At 48.9% G+C, this 13,515-nt stretch overlaps 1 pseudogene across 1 annotated transcript; it reads left to right on the top strand.

Annotated features, from left to right (window-relative positions):
- Positions 1–4,372: 4,372 nt before the first annotated feature.
- LOC309603562 (olfactory receptor 10AG1-like) lies at positions 4,373–5,310 on the top strand (annotated as a pseudogene). Its single transcript has one exon. The product of its transcript is annotated as an olfactory receptor 10AG1-like (transcript).
- The last annotated feature ends 8,205 nt before the right edge of the window (positions 5,311–13,515 follow it).

Below are 13,515 nucleotides of genomic sequence, written 5' to 3'. Positions count from 1 at the left end.
GGGGATCATTCATGGTAACTTGGGAAGACAAATGCTTCCTAACCTAACCCTGAACTAACCCTTTTACCTTAAACCTTACCCTACCCATTACCTGAAACTAGCCCTACCACTACTCTAATCATAAACCTCAACTCTAACTCTAACCCTTACCTAAGCCTAAACGAACATCAGCCACAGCCTGAAGTCTAACTCTAAACCAGGTGTAACCATAACTCTTACCCTAACCCTAACTCTAATTCTAACTCAAACCTGAACCCAACCCCTGACTAACCTAACAGGTATCCTAAAGCATCTTGCAAAGCCAACAGCACCTGTGTAACGACATCTGTAATATCGTCTCAGGCAATGATTACTATGGTAACAGCATTAGAAAGAAAAGATAATTTGGGTAGATGGGATGGACAGACGAGCATCCTGGTATCATCCTGTCAGTGCTGGTTCAAGGCCTGGCAGCATGAGCAGCTGCCCTCTGCTTCCTCATGGCTGTAGGCACCATGGCTGTGGGCACCACTGTGTGTCACCCAAATCGGACTCAGGTCAGACAAACCATTTTGTATTTCTCATATACCATATCCATTGTTTCTCTGTTGAGCTCTAATCAGAGCTTAGTTACATAGATAACCAGGCTTTGGGTGGGATATTTCTCGTGCAATGACCTCCTGGAGTAGCTCTACTGACCCTGGTCTCTCTCCATATTTACAATCCTACAGCTCTGACAGGAGGAAAGCACCCTGCAGTGCCTGGATTTGTCCAAGCCACAGCACTTCATAGCCTTTCTGACCATTGGGTCCTTTGGTCCTGGTGGGAGATGATCTTCTTGTCTTAATCCTGACTTTGTTGGGTAACTGTCGTGGTTTAACCCCAGCCAGCAACTAAGCACCACGCAGCCGCTTGCTCAGTCCCCACCAGTGGGATGGGGGAGAGAATCAGAAGGGTAAAAGGGAGAAAACTCGTGGGTTGAGATAAGAACAGTTTAATAACTAAAGTAAAATAAAAATAGAACAGTAGTAATAATAATAATAACAATAATAATAATAACAAGTAATAATAGTACAATAGTAATACAAAGCAAACGATAGACTCTACAATTGCTCACCACCCTCCGACCGATGGCCAGCCCGTCCCCCAAGCAGCGATCGTTGCCCCCTCCCCCGGCTAACTCCCCCAGTTTATATATATACTGAGCATGACGTCACATGGTATGGAATAGCCCCTTGGCCAGTCTGGGTCAGCTGTCCTGGCTGTGCCCCCCCCCCAGCTTCTTGTGCACCCGGCAGAGCATGGGCAGTTGAAAAGTCCTTTACCACTGTGAGCGCCACTTAGCAACTACTTAGCAAGAACAAAGCATCAGTGTATCCTCGACATTGTTCTCATCCTAAACCCAAAACACAGCCCCATACCAGCTACCAAGAAGAAAATTAACTCTATCCCAGCTGAAACCAGGACAGTAACCCGAAAGGACAGACTGGAGGCTGTTGAGTCACATGTCGGGTTTCAGAGCAAGGAATCAGGGACTGCATTTACCTCACACAGTGGTGGGAGATCCTTTCCTCTGGAGGGGTTATTTGTGCTATTGGCTATAAAGCCACCAAGTCTACCTAGGTCAGACTCAGTCAACCATTCTTGAGGCATTGGGGCCAAATTATTCTGTACAGATACAGAGATTTGCAGTGTAGTGCCATGACACACTCCTTTTTTCCTTCCCATGCAGATGTCCCAAACCCAGGCTTCCTCTCCAAGCTCTTTCTGGATGTGAACCAGCATGCAGACACCACAAGCAGTCAGAGTTCAACCTCTCAGGGCCACCTCCATCTTGAGGATAACATGGGCCACAGGCACGGGTTGGGACCCAGAGAGGTGGAGGTACAGAGAAGCCTTTTCTGTTGCTGCACAGTGAAGTTAAGCACAGACTGAAAAAGCTTACGTTCTGCTTCCCTGCTTGCCTTTTTTGTATTTTTTGTTTTTCCTCCCACAAGTTTGGCACTTGTCCTTTGGCACTTGTCCTTAAACCTCATGTCTCAGTTTTTCTCTTTCTAAAGACCAATAGTTATGCTGGAAGTTGCTTGTCAGGCTGGCGCCTGTGATTCTGACAGTCTTTCTAAAACAGTTCCTGGTGCCGTGGGTGTCCGGGGAGGAGCAGTGGCAGCACCAGCATCCCCGCCTTCTCTCCTGAGGCTGCTTACTAACTGTCCTATAACCAGGTGAGAGTGACAGAGATGTGTCCGGAGAGCCATATCCAGGTGGTTTTGAGGGGAATGACAGAGTGAAAAAGAGGTCACCACTGTCTCCTGAAGCACCATGGACTGAGGAGGGTGTTCCTGCCCCTTGGCTCCTGGCAATGGTAAATCCCTTTTGGCATGCCCTGAAATGCTGAGATAGTGTGGCAGCACAGACACCGCCAGAAGCAGCTGCAGACATCTGTCCAGCTTGGCTGGGCATGGAAACGGGCTTCTTTCAGCTTTGAAAAGTGCCGCCCATGAGATAGTCACCATCTAAGAAGTACTCTGGCAGTTTCCCATGAGCAAAGCTAGCCTGAACCATGCTGCACCCATGATCTTGTGAAGCACTGAGACATCGGAGAGTTAAAAAGAACAGGCTGTATGTTTGACAACATTTTAAAACAAGCAGGAAATGCTGGTATACGGGTAACCTGCAAGTAAATGGTTGCTTTGAGTGAAAGCCTTAATTTAAAATAAATGTGGGTATCTCGCAGTTTTTTTCAGAAAAGTATTTTATTTTTCTGTACATTTATATGAAAAAGTAGGTAGATTAGAAAACAGTCATGGTGACTTTTCACTCATGCAAACCCTAATTTTATCTTGGAAATTTTGAATGGCACCTCTATGAGATGGAAAAAACTCACAGGAAAAAGGCAGGAATACCTTGGGAAAAGGATCACACCGTTAGGACTGTGTGTTTTTGTGAATTTGGATTTTTCTCTTGAGAAAACTGCCCTGTGTTTTTCACTTGGCTAGTCTGAATGCTTTTATCACATGTTTTCTGACCTGCTGTTCTCAGGCTTAGTACATCCGAGTTTAAGAAGACTCCTCAAAGGGAGGTAGTGATAGACATGGCCAGCATCCTCAGTCCTCTGCCTCGAAGAGGGTATTCTTTCCCCATGTCAAGCTGAGATTATAAAACATCATTCAGCTGAGTCCCTTCTGCAGAAGAAGCAACCAGCTCTTGCAGCGCTGCTTGCTTGTAGCTCCCATCCCTCAAGTGTGCCCAGGTTTATGCTCTGGGAAGGCGGGGAATGCAAAGGGAAGGCTCAGTTCCCCAGGCAGCAAGAGCATCGCTCTGCTTCTGTGAGGGCTTGCAGGGGAGTGGGAAGCATTGCAGGGTTGGGGTCAGAGGGAATGGGCCCTCGGCTGGATTTCTAAGCTGTCAGAAATCCAAGCGACAGAGCAGCAAGTTTAGGAATGCTGAATTATTCAGGGCTCATTCAGAAGTTATAAAAGCCTGACCTGCTCCGGAAAATTGGGTATCATAAGGAGATCGCCAAATTTTAATCACTTTCTTCTCTGTATAACTGAAAAGTGCATCAAGCAGTTTGATTGCTTGCATAAAAATGTCTTTTAGCACCCCGAAAACTTGAGATTTATGCATAAACTGCGGCTTATCCATCTTGTTCAAATGTCCCCTGGATGCATCAGTGTCACTCGATTCATTGGCAGATAGAAGCCTGTTGTACTTCTGATGGGATTCACCCTTCGCCATGTAAAAAGTAATGATTCAGGTCTCAAATAGTCTCCCAGATGTTTGTGCATGGACACCGCGTCAGGGGATGAGCTCTTACATGTGAGGAGAGCTGGGACGAATCTCTCTCGTTGAGATCTAAGAATCAAGTCAGGCCTTGCCTCACTTTCTTTTGATTGCCTCTCCTTGCCTGGCCTTGCCTTGCTTTGTCTTCCCCTTTTCATCCCTTTCCTCCTTTTCACCCTATTTCTTCTTTGTGTTCTTACATTCAATGCAGCTCTGACAAGATCTGGACAAGGAACGTAAGCAAGACTGTTCTGAAAGGGGTGAGTATTTATCCTTTTTCTTCCTTTTTTTCTCATCTCTCACCAGGTATTCTGTTTAAGAAAATCAACTCTGAAAAAGAAAGTCAAGTTTCTTTTACCCATATTAAAAAATCCCAGTCATTCAGGCTGAAGGATTCTGTTCTTTCCTCTTTTTAACCCTTCCCCTGCAGCAAGCAAGCCATGTTAGATTTCCAAACATTCAGGCAGATCTTGGTCCAGCTCGCCTAATCCTGCAATCACATGTACGCTGATGTTCATAGGCTTTCTCCGGGCTTGAAGTGTGTGGGATGGTGGACAGGCCATTAGCATCCTCTAAGAGCCTGATGTTTGGATTGCTCCATCTAGGGAAAATGCCTCAAAGAAAAGGCTCGGAGAATCACACCGTTGGATCCGGATTCTTTCTTCTGGGATTTTCTGACCATTCCGGCCTGCAGGGCCTGTGCTTCACAGTATTCCTGGTCATATACCTCATGCTTCTCACAGGGAACAGCCTGATTGCACTCATCACGGTGGTGGACTCAAGCCTCCACAGCCCCATGTATTTCTTCCTGAGAACTTGTCCACCCTGGAGATCTGCTACACATCAGCCACTCTGCCAAAAATGCTGGTGGGTTTCCTGCGGGCGGATGGCAGGATCTCCTTCCTGGGCTGTGCTGCCCAGCTGTATTGCCTGGTTTTGCTGGGCAGCATTGAATGCCTTCTCCTGGCTGCCATGGCCTACGACCGCTGCATAGCCATATGTGACCCCCTGCACTACACCCTCGTCATGAGCAGGGGTCTCTGCATCAGACTGGTGCTGGGGTCCTGGGTGGCTGTCGTACCAGTGCAAGTAGGACAGACCTACCAGCTGTTCACTTTGCCCTTCTGTGCATCCCATGACCTCCATCACTTTTTCTGTGTTGTCCCCCCTCTGCTGGAACTGGCCTGTGCAGACACGTTCTGGAACCAAGTGATGCTGTACACCATCATCCTGCTCTTCGCAATCCTTCCCTTCTCCTTAATAGTTACTTCTTACATTCAAATTATTAGGGCAATTCTGAAAATGCCTTCAGGTCTGGGCAGACACAAAGCCTATTCCACCTGCTCGTCACACCTCGGGGTGGTGACGCTCTTCTATGGCTTGGCCACAGTCATCTACTTAAAGCGACGGTCAAGGGATTCAGTAGATATCGACAAATACCTTGCCCTGTTTTACACAATTGTGACCCCCATGTTTAACCCTGTCATCTATAGCCTGAGGAATAAGGAAGTGAGAATTGCCTTGAGGAGACTCCTATGGACAAAGTGATGCTACCAAGGATGTAAAATAGTCCCAAGCAGTACCAAAAGTCCCACTGGGTTATATGGTTGCCTGAACAAAGCATCCTATATTTGCTCAAACAAAACCATGTGTCCAGCCTGGCTTTCATCCTCCTCAAGAAGGGGAAAGGTCTCCTGAGGCATTCCTGTTACACCATGCCCCACCATGATATCTTTGTACTCTAGAGCACCTTCAGTGCCCCTCAAGAGTGTGATGCCAAAAGCTACTTCAAGCTGTGTCTGACCAACGTAATGTTCAAGGGAAAGAGTCAAAGCATGGTCAGTAGTCAGCAGGGCCCAGAGGGTGACACAACCGATGAAGAGATGACTGCCCTCAGGCTTGAGAAATCACTTGCTAGATGCCACGGACTATCTACAGTGTCCCTGTGTGGAATCAGCTTAAAAAAGTTAAAAGACGTGAAGGTCATCTTCCCCTGCTATGATGTCTTGCACTGAGCTGTGTAATGCTTGACTAACGTGACATAAAGAATAAAAAGAAAAAAAAAAATCACCAGGGGGCCAGTCCAGCACTGGAACAGTGGCCCAGAGACCTCTGGAGTTTCTGTTTCTCGTGGTTTAACCCCAGCCAGCAACTAAGCACCACACAGTCGCTCGCTCACTACCCCCCTGCTGGCATGGGGGAGAGAATCAGAAGGGTAAAAGTAGAGAAAACCAAGGGTTGAGATAAAGACAGTTTAATAGGTAAAGCAAAAACCGTGTGTGCAAGCAAAGCGAAACAAGTAATTCATTCCCTCCTTCCCATTGGCAGGCAGCTGCTCAGCCATCTCCAGGAAAGCAGGGCTCCATCACGCGTAACGGTGACTTGGGAAGACAAACGCCATCGCTCCAAACATCGCCCTGTTCCTTTTCTTCATGCAACTTTTTAAAATCATGAGCACAATTGGGAATGGCTGAAATTGTGGGGGATAAATGTGTTTGATACGCAGACAATACAAGAAGGTTGTGAAGGTGAATGGGCAGAAGAAACGGGAAAACTGCCCATCCCATGGAGCTCTGCAGAAAGCAGATGGAGCTGTACCCAGCAGGAGGTGATACCAGTGGGATTAGCACGTAGAAAAGGCTTTTGTGGGGAAGGCTTTGCAAAGCAATACCCTGACTTCACCCAGATGAAAAATAGAGACCGGGCAGTGTATTGAAGTGATTGTGAGAAGTGTCCTGGGGTAAAAGACCTTTGATGAGAGAAGGTTGGAGACATTTGGGTCGCAGAGATTTGAGGTAGTCCTTTGATGAATTGCAGGACATCACAGGTAATGAAAGAGAGTGATGTGTTCAACTGAGTCGCAACCCGTGGTCAAAAACGCTACAGCAACCACCTCAGACGTACCATGAGAGGGTACAAAACAAGAAATGCAGGGCCAATGGGGAAAGGATGAACGTGGTAGGCTGTTCTTCTGGAGGGTAACAGAGAAGGAATTGGGCAGGGGGAAATGAAAACAGAAGGAAAGGATGGGGTCAGGGCTGTTTGGGAACACCTGTGAAGCAGCCCTGAACCTGACATGAATGACTTCTGGGGTCAAGGAGAACCTGAGAGCTGTCCCGAATTGGAAACCATGAAGGGGAAGGAAGGACAGCATCATTCTGTCTGGAAGGGACCTTGGGAGGTGTCTGGACCAACCTCCTGCTCAAAGCAGGCTCAGACCAGATTAATCAGGGCTTTGTCCTAACATATCTTGGTCACTTTCCGGGATAGAGCAGGTGCACACTCTCTCGGAAACAGCTTTCAGCATTTGACTGTCCTCATGCTGGAATAATTTCTCCCTCTATCTAGCCTGACACTCTCTTGTTTCAGCCCATTGCCTCTCATCCTTGTGTCTTGTACCATGGCCATGAGCCTGACTCAGTCCTCCTGGGAACAGTGCCATGCTGCTGCATGTTCCCCCAGGATCTTCCCTTCTCCCAGCTGGACAAGCCCAGCTTTTTAAGCTTCGTCTCACAGTACAAGTGCTCTGACCCTGACTACCTTGGTGGCCCTCCACGGAACTGGCTCCAGCTTATCAATGTCTCTCAGGCATTGCAGGAGGTCAAAACCTAGGGAAGTATTCTGGATCTGTTCGAAAATGTGCTGACCAGAGGGCAATAATCACTTCCACTGGCTGTGTTCCTGCTCATACTGCCCAGGATGCTTCTGGCCTTTGCTGATGGTTTGTGTTTTGCCTAACGAAAGCAAAGGACCAGCAGAGCCTTTCCTGCAGAGCTGATACCAACCGAGGCAGTCCCTGCCCTCTGTCACCGCAGGGCCTTAGTCAACATCAGGACAGGACTTTAGATCTGTCCTTGTTGGATAATGTGATGTTACTATTGGCCCATCCTTCCAGCCTGTCTAAATCCTTTGGGATGGCAACCCTGCCGTCCGATGTAGTGTCTGTGCTCCTCAACGTGCTATCATCTACAAATGTTATGAAAAAGCATTTTCTCAACTCTCTTGGGTAATTAAAACCCCTTGAAACATGACAGGACCCTACCAGCTACAGGCCTCTGGGCAGAATACTACGCATTGACCACGTTCCTCCCAGCCCGACTGTCCAGCTGAATTTTTACCCATCTCCTCATCCACCCATGCAGACCATAATATCCTAACTTGGATGCAAGAATATTGTGGGGAATGATGCTGATAGCCTTTCTGCCTTCCAAGTAAAAGACAAGCACTGCCCTGCCCACATCCAGCAATCCTGTTCCTTCATCAGAGAAAGCAAAGAGGAGGGTCAGGCACAACCTACCCTGGGTAAATCCAGTCCCCTTCTCTTTTGGACACCCAGAAATGGAAGCTGAGTGGACACGATCTGGGGCACAGCCTTTCGTTCCCCTGCACATGAGGCATTTTTGAAAAATTTGCATTTTGACAGTCATGAGGGAGTTCCCACAGTCTCCATGACCTCTCAGAAATTATGGAGAGTGGCTTCGCTGTGCCCTTGGCCTGCTCTCTCAGCTTCCTGGGATGCCGACCCTCTTGTCCTGCACACTGGGAAGGATTGCGTTCGTCCACGTGACCCCTGACTTGATCCACATCCACCACTAGTTCTTCTCCTCCAGAGTCTTGCCTCAAGTAACAGCAGCCTGGGAGACCTTGCTGAGGAAGACAAAGGACAACATGACATAGAAAATCTGAGATCTATGTCTTAACTAAATTCAGCACTGGCTACACAGAAGCTTTCTTTTTTCTTTAACTCTTCCTGAAGCAGTAACAGCTTGTTATGGTGTCCTTGAACTGCCTTTCAGGTTTAGACTGAATCTCAGTCTGGACTATTGCTGTGCTTAGAGGATGCAGTTCTTGAAGAGCAGCTGTCCTGAGCTCTGCCACCACGCCTTGGCAGTTTATTTTACCAGTGTCACAGCTCCGTCTCCAACAGTAATGGCTCCAGCTCACCCTGGCTGTGCCCCTGGCTGAGGGCATTGCTGCGCATTTGGGCTGAAGCACCTCAGCGGTGGCACCAGGCAAATTTAGACTTGCCAGAGGGAAACCTGGTACCAAGTGTCCGAGACTTCATGTGTGCATGGCTTTGCTTCAAAGCAAAGACATGGCAAGGACAAAAGAGAGCTGCATGTCTTTCTAGCCCTAGAGTATTATCTGTGATAATTCTGTTTCTCCAGGAATGTCTGCATGCACTCCGCTTCTCCAGAGGCATGAACCCAGTCTGTCTGACCCAGAGGTCTTTGCACATGCCTGGCACGATGGTACAGCTGGCCTCCCGTGCCACATCTCTGTAATAAAATGGATTTCCTCCATGCCGGTGTTTGGGGGTTGGGCTCTTCTTCCAAAGCTGAGGTCAGGAACAGGCTGAAGAAATTGCCCCCACGAGGCCGTGCTGCTGTGCTTGGGTTCTCCATGGGCTGAGGGCAGCAGGGCATGTGGCGATGTGTTAGGGCATGGGCTTGAGCTGAGCCTTCACCTGTGGGTGCCCAGCACCCCTGGAGATGGTGAGTGATCCACAGGGATCTGCCTGGGATTGTCTCTCTGTGGCTTTTAGGCACCACAGCCCGCTTGCTCTGCAGAGCAGCATTGCCAGATCCGGGCCCTGCGGGAAGCACAGGGAAGGGGCAGGAGTGGCCGCATGGACACAGTCCCCTGGGGAAAGGCTCTCTAGGGTCAGGGATGTCCCTGGAGAAGAGGAACGGAGCAACTCTGTGCTTTCCTGGGGGAATAAGTGACCTAAAGAAACCTATGTCTGCACACACCAGCTCAGGACAGGCTGCTCTTTCACTGGGGCAGCAGGAGCACCCTGGGGAGCCTCCAGGCCAGGAGCCTTGTGCTGGGGAGAGGGGCTGGCTCAGAGGGGCTGTCAGCAGTGGGCAATAGGGATCTCCTGGAGACAGTGGCAGGGGACACAGGCAAACACTGACCTCCATCTCCTCGTGCAATGGCTGGCCCCAGCCCAGGGACTGATGGGGAGGCTGACACTCTGTTGTGAATCCTGATTTAGGATCCTGCCACCTACGCCAATTTGTTGCAAATGGGTGATTTAGGTCATTTAAGGAATCACCAACAATGGTATTAGCAAAAGTGGTTTTAATATGGTGTTGTAAAAGTGCAACTTAACAAAGTTCGATGGCAAGGTTCACTCTATTAATGACTGCATGGAAGAAATGTACAAAGGAAAACTGAGTTAGACTTGTGTTAAAATGATTTACAGAGAGTCCGGGGATACAAAAGATTAAGGAGGACCCACTCATTGAGTCATGAGGTTCAGAGTAGACCCCCTTGCTTTCTAAATTCCTGACGGAGCTTAGGTGTGGCTAGGTCCAGTCTCAGTCTCAGACTTGGAGAATGGTTTATGTCTAAGGGGTTGTACACGAAAAGTTTATGTAACGTTTCATTAGCATCAATTCAGCATGCAATCAAAGACAAAATCAAAGTTACCACACTACAAGGTTATGTGCAGTATCAGTTGCTTACCAAAGATCTGCCGTTGGTAAAGGTCTCTCTGCCTCGAGGAGCAACCTTGAGAGGTGTCCCAGCTCCAGGGGAGGTCACCGCCATGCTGCCACGCTGCCGAGAAGGGAGAGCTCACTTAGGCTGTCATATTTCTAGGATAAAGCGGTTGGCTCGTAGTCAAATTACATGTGATAGGAAAGGTATACATGAGGCTCCTTGTACCCACAACTTTCTTTGTCCCTTGATAAGTTTTGGGAAAGCCACCCGCTATTCATGTGTCAGCCGCGTGGTTGGCGTTCCGAGCTCATATGCATCGATGCTCACTGTGCCGCTCTGCTCTTCTGTGGGTTTTCAGAGAACAGATTGAAACCTGAGGAGTTCATGGCCCTGCTACGGCTCAGGCCTTAACATCTTCTGGAGCCTGCACCAACCCACTGCCAGTCTGGTCAAGGGGCTGAGCACACCCATCACAGGCCATAGAGGAACCAAGAGGTTCCCCTCCTTTTCAGGGTACAGAGCGTCATTTTTAGCACCTAGCCCATCAGTTTTACTGCCAAAAGCCTCATTTTTAGGGCCGAAATCCTCATTTCTAGGGTCCCAAACTGTCTTTTATTACCCATAGCCTTTTTGTAGGGCCCACAGTTTAATTTTTAGGGTCTAAGCCCTCATTTTTAGGGCAGAAAGGGTCCTGCACTTGAGTCACAACAACCGCATGCAACACTACAGGCTTGGGGAAGAGTGGCTGAGAAGCTCCCAGTGGAAAAGGACCTGGGAGTGTTGGTCAACAGCCGGCTGAATATGAGCCAGCAGTGTGCCCAGGTGGCCAAGAAGGCCAATAGCATCCTGGCTTGCATCAGGAATAGTGTGGCCAGCAGGACCAGGGAAGTGATCGACCCCCTGTACTGGGCACTGGTGAGGCCACACCTCAAATCCTGTGTTCAGTGTTGGGCCCCTCACTCCAAGAAGGACATCGAGGTGCTGGAGCACGGCCAGAGCAGGGCAGCGAGGCTGGGGAAGGGTCTGGAACACAAGTCCTATAAGGAGCGGCTGAGGGAGCTGGGGTTGTTTGGTCTGGAGAAGAGGAGGCTGAGGGGAGACCTTATTGCTCTCTACAACTGCCTGAAAGGAGGCTGTAGTGAGGTGGGGGTTGGTCTCTTCTCCCAGGTAACAAGTGATAGGACAAGAGCAAATGGCCTCAAGTTGCGCCAGGGGAGGTTTAGATTGGATATTAGGAAAAATGTCTTCCCTGAAAGGGCTGTCAGGCACTGGAACAGGCTGCCCAGGGAAGTGGTTGAGTCCACATCCTTGGCAGTACTTAAAGACATGTGGATGTAATGCTTAGGGACATGGTTTAGTGGTGGACTTGGCAGTGATAGGTTAACAGTTGGACTCAATGATCTTAAAGGTCTTTGCCAACCTAAATTGTTCTATGATTCTATGACTCTATGATTCTATGGTGACAGTTGTTAATTGGGGAGCAGACTGGGGCAGAGAAGGGGTGGACTGGGAAGAAGAAGAATGGGTATGGGAAGAGGAAGGGTATGCGAGGGGCTGGCTGCATGTGGGCAGGGGGCTGACCGGGGCTGGTCTGGCCAAATCTGTGCCTAATCACCATGGTCTTGCCATCTTCTTAAACTCTGCTCCTGGCTGTTTGATGCGTGAGTGTGCTCAATGCTGGATGTGCATTTGGAGTGAATTTATGGACATGCTATGCTGGCCAAATCCAAGTGAGGCTGGCTGCAGAAAGAGGACACCAGGATGTGGAGAGACCCAGGGTTCCAACTGCCAAGTGGGTAACGGCCCCAAGACTGGGCAGGGATCTGAGCAGACCCAAAGCCCAGGCCCACACTGCAGGGACGGCAGGTGTGTGTGCCCATGGGTAAGGGGTTGCACAGACCACTTGTGACCTTCACAGCAGATCAGCCCGAGAGGGGGAATGGGCTGGGGACGTTTGTGTCACTCATGGTTGTGTGAGTGCTGCTGGTGGCGTGGTGACTGTAAAGGTGCTGTTCCCTGTTGGAGCTGGTCTGTGTAGGGTTGGGTGTGTCCATCTTTGTTTCTTTGCAGACCCCTGGATTTTGCACCTTCAATTTTGGTGACTCCACCTTGTGCGATCTCCCACTTCGTGGGGTTCCAGCCACTGCCCACCCCAAGCACACTCTCTCCCTGTAGAAACCCCAGGCTCTCCAGGAAGCTCCGGACCCCCTCCTGGAGGGTGTCTTCTTCCCTGTCGTATGTAGGACAACTCTGAGTATGCATTCACCACCTCCATGGTCACCACACACCAATGGGTGAGTCCAAATTCCAACCCTTGGTCTCCAACAGCTACCAAAGTGACAATGAGCTTTTCTCTCCCAGTTCCAAGGAGAAAAAGGCCCTTTTTGGGTGAAGTTCCTTGGGCCTGTTGTTGACATCATTAGCTTTGGAAGAAGATCCCAACTTTAAGTTAGTGCACTAGGGAGATCCCATTTTACTACAGAGATGCTATGAGAGTGTCAGCTCTGTCCCAGGAAGACACACTTTTATATCAAATCCAGGTGAGATGGAGCAGGTTTGTTCCTCAGGAGGAGTAGGATGAATCCAAACATTTATGCAGAAACATAATAGACACAGATAACCATACAGATAATGATAACAAAAAGGCTAAAAGACAAACAAAAAGACAGGCCTGCAATGGGAAACCCTAGGAATCATTTGTGAACAGTGATGGAAAATGTATCACAGTTGAAAAACATTCCTGAAATCACTTTCCTAATGGCCACTTTGAGCTCCTGGTTTCTCAGGCTGTAGATTGGCGGGTTCACTGCTGGAGGCACCACTGAGTACAGAACTGCCACCACCAGATCCAAGGATGGGGAGGAGATGGAGGGGGGCTTCAGGTGGGCAAACATTGCAGTGCTGATAAAGAGGGAGACCACAGCCAGGTGAGGGAGGCACGTCGAAAAGGCTTTGTGGTGTCCCTGCTGTGAGGGGATCCTCAGCACGGCCCTGAAGATCTGCACATAGGACACCACAATGAAAATAAAACACCCAAATGCTAATGGGAAAGTAACAAGTACAATAAATTCCTTGAGGTAGGAGTGTGAGCAGGAGAGCTTGAGGATGTGGGGGATTTCGCAGAAGAACTGTGCTGACGCGGAAGTCACGGACACAGCACACGATCAATATGATCAAGCAAAATGTCGGTTTATTACATACACAGCTTAGTTAATATAGTTTCTTGCCTTCCTAATCATGCATAAACTTATCGCTAATTGGTTAACTATGGTTGGCAATATGCTGTTCATGCGCTACTAGCAATAT

The sequence above is a fragment of the Platalea leucorodia genome (assembly GCF_965183815.1).
Source record: "Platalea leucorodia genome assembly, contig: HAP1_HAP1_SCAFFOLD_127, whole genome shotgun sequence".
NCBI classification, from domain to species: domain Eukaryota; kingdom Metazoa; phylum Chordata; class Aves; order Pelecaniformes; family Threskiornithidae; genus Platalea; species Platalea leucorodia.
This window is presented reverse-complemented; position numbering and strand designations above follow the sequence as displayed.